The sequence below is a fragment of the Neophocaena asiaeorientalis genome, unplaced genomic scaffold (assembly GCF_003031525.2).
Source record: "Neophocaena asiaeorientalis asiaeorientalis breed wild unplaced genomic scaffold, Neophocaena_asiaeorientalis_V1.1 scaffold69, whole genome shotgun sequence".
NCBI lineage: Eukaryota > Metazoa > Chordata > Mammalia > Artiodactyla > Phocoenidae > Neophocaena > Neophocaena asiaeorientalis.
Genome location: NW_020174373.1, coordinates 1311582 through 1314862, shown reverse-complemented (window position 1 = coordinate 1314862; position 3281 = coordinate 1311582).

Below are 3281 nucleotides of genomic sequence, written 5' to 3'. Positions count from 1 at the left end.
AAAAAAAAAAAAAAAAAAAGGCAAGTTCATCGACTCACTGTGAGAAGGTGTTGGAGATTTGATCAGAAGGGAGAAATGAAAATTCAGTCTTGGCAGAATGAATTAACTAAGAGAAGAGAGGAGAACTCTGAGGAACGACTGCTGTGAGAGTAGCTATCATAATTTAAAGTTAGATCATTTGATATGTTGAGTGTTTTTCTCCAGCACCCTAAGGTCGGGGTTAGGAAAAGCTAGTCCAAGCAGGATTGGGGCTTGCTAACTGTTAAGCTAGAAAGCGGAGGGATAAGCCAGTACGGGGGGTAAAAAGCAAGGATCATGTATCACGGAATCCAAACCATATTAGGAGGCAGCGGAAGACCTTTGGGGGTAAATGCAGGACCCTTATATTTCATAGCACTTCATAGTTTCTATAGCTATCTCACATGCAGCCAACCACTTTATAGCCATGGTCACCCAAAGAGACTTGTGGGACAAATATTTTATCCTCACCTTTCAGATGAAGGATCTTGGAGACCCCTTATTACAACATGGTGCTCTAAAATTCAGTTCTGACTTTCCAACAGGGAAATGAAGAAAGAGATCAGCAAGCAGTGATGTTGGCATTTGAGTGAGCTCCTCTTTGGCATGACCTGGACATCTTGCCATTTTCCTCCTTTGTGAGGAAGTAAATACATTCACAGTAAATCCTCTACCATCATATGTAAAGTTCTATTAAGGAACCAATATCCATCATTTGGCTTAAGTATCAACTGTGCTTAATAGATGGTGGGGATAAAACAATAATTTCGAAAAGATACATGCACCCCAATGTTCACTGCAGCACTATTTACAATAGCCAAGACATGGAAGCAACCTAAGTGTCCATCAACAGATGAATGGATATAGAAGATGTGGTCCATATATACAGTGGAATATTACTCAGCCATAAAAACAAAGAACAAAATAATGCCATTTGCAGAAACATGGATGGACCTGGAGATTGGCATACTGAGTGAAGTAAGTCAGACACAGAGAGACAAGTATCCTATGATATCACTTATAGGTGGAATCTTAAAAAATAAGGGTACAAATGAACTTACTTATAAAACAGAAGTAGAGTCACGGATGTAGAAAACAAACTCATGGTTACCAGAGGGTAAGGGGGGGGGATAAATTGGGAGATTGGGATTAAGATAAACACACTACTATGTATAGATAACTATTTTAATAGTTAACTATAGATATTAGTTAACTATAGTTAAAACTATTTAATAGTTAAAACTATTTTAATAGTTAACTATAGTTAAAATAGATAACTATTTTAATAGATAATAAGAACCTACTGTGTAGCACAGGGAACTCTACTCAGTACTCTGTCGTGGCCTATATGGGAATAGAATCTAAAAAAGAGAGGATATAGGTATATGTACGGCTGATTCACTTTGCTGTACACCTGAAACTAACATCACATTGTAAGTCAACTGTACTGCAATAAAAATTAAAACAAAACCAAAAAAACTGCTAAAAGAAACAACAAATGGTGGGTCCCACTTGATAAATGTCTTACCCCTATGCAGGTAGGGGATTAATACATCACCAGAGAAAACACTGCCTTTTCCTGTTTTCAGCACACTCCCTAAAAGGATAGACTTATACTTCTACACTTTTGAAATGGCTGCATGGGCACCCTAACATTGAATTATTCATGAGCCAGGAGAGCTGGTTTCACCTCACTTCTGCTCAGAACGGTGCATGATGCAGAAGGAACAGTCATGGGGCCCGTGGGTTTTCAGGGATTTCTTTGTACCAGGAATTGCTGCACTTTCGCCTGCATCACTTAATTTTAGCCTCATAACAGATATACAGTGGACCCTCGAACAACACAGGGGAGTTAGGGGCGCCCAGCAACTGCCCAGTCAAAAATTTTCCTATGAATTTACAAAAACGTCGGACCTCCATATTCACGGTTCCACATCCACCACGGATTCAACCAACCACACAGATGGGGCAACACTGCAGGACGTAATTTTTTTTTTTTTTTTAGTAGAGAAGGGATACAGCTCTATTACTGAATGGGCTTTAAACCAGAATGTGACACACATCACAGGCAATCTACTAAGAGATTGCAAAGACAAAATGAAATCTCCCCCTTTTATAAAGCCAAGCAGGTACAACCCGTTCCATACACATTTTCAAGATAAACAACAACTAATCCTCAGGTGAGAGGACTTGGTAACACCATGTGTCACATAGTTCACCCTAAATTTTCCTGGTAATTGAGGTGACCATCTATGTTAGCTAACTGGCTTTATCCAGAGGAAAGACAAATTCTCATAGTCTACACCTTGGAGCTCAGTGCCCACTGAACTTAGGCTCCTACCCTCTCACCAGCAAGAGGAAGATGTGGTGGTATATCTCCTTGACATTTTTATTTCAAAGAGATGGCTCCCAGGTCCTAGAGAAAGACACGCCTGCGTTACAAAGCAGGCAAAAGGCTTATCTACTTCTCTAAAAGGATTTATACGCATTTCAAAGGAGGAAGAAAAAAACCTACAATCACAGGTTTCCTTAAGTAAATTCTTTCTTTTTTGGCCATTACTCTGTTAAAAATTTTATTTTAAATGTAGATGTAAAAAATAAAGAGGAAAAACACCAGACAACATTTATGAACTAACATTCTCAGACAATCCTCCATCCCAAATGCATGAAGATTTATGGTACATCTGGCATCATACAACACGTTTTACATTATAGGAGAAACTCTAGCTCTTTCGTATTTTAAGCTGTCAAACTAATTTCAATATACACAGTGAAAAATGTCTAGATGTTTGAGAGGTAATCATTTTTCATTATAAATTAATTTGCCCTTTATGGTTTGAAATAAACATTTTACTTTGAGCATTCAGAGGTTCTAAACTAGTACTTTTTTTTTTAATGAAGGGAGGGAAATCTCTTCCCTTATATTCCTTTTTCAATTTTTATTGGGGTAGTTGATTAAAAATGTTGTATTAGTTTCTGCTGTACAGCAAAGTGAATCAGTTATATATATACATATATCCACTCTTTTTTAGATTCTTTTCCCATATAAGTCATTACAGAGTATTAAGTAGAGTTCCCTGTGCTCTACAGTAGGTCCTTATCAGTTATTCATTTTATATATACTAGTGTGTATATGTCAATCCCAATCTCCCAATTTATCCCTCCCCTCCTTTACCCCCAGTAACCAAAAATTTGTTTTCTACATCTGTGGCTCTATTTCTGTTTTGTAAATAAGTTCACTTGTACCATTTTTTAGATTCCAC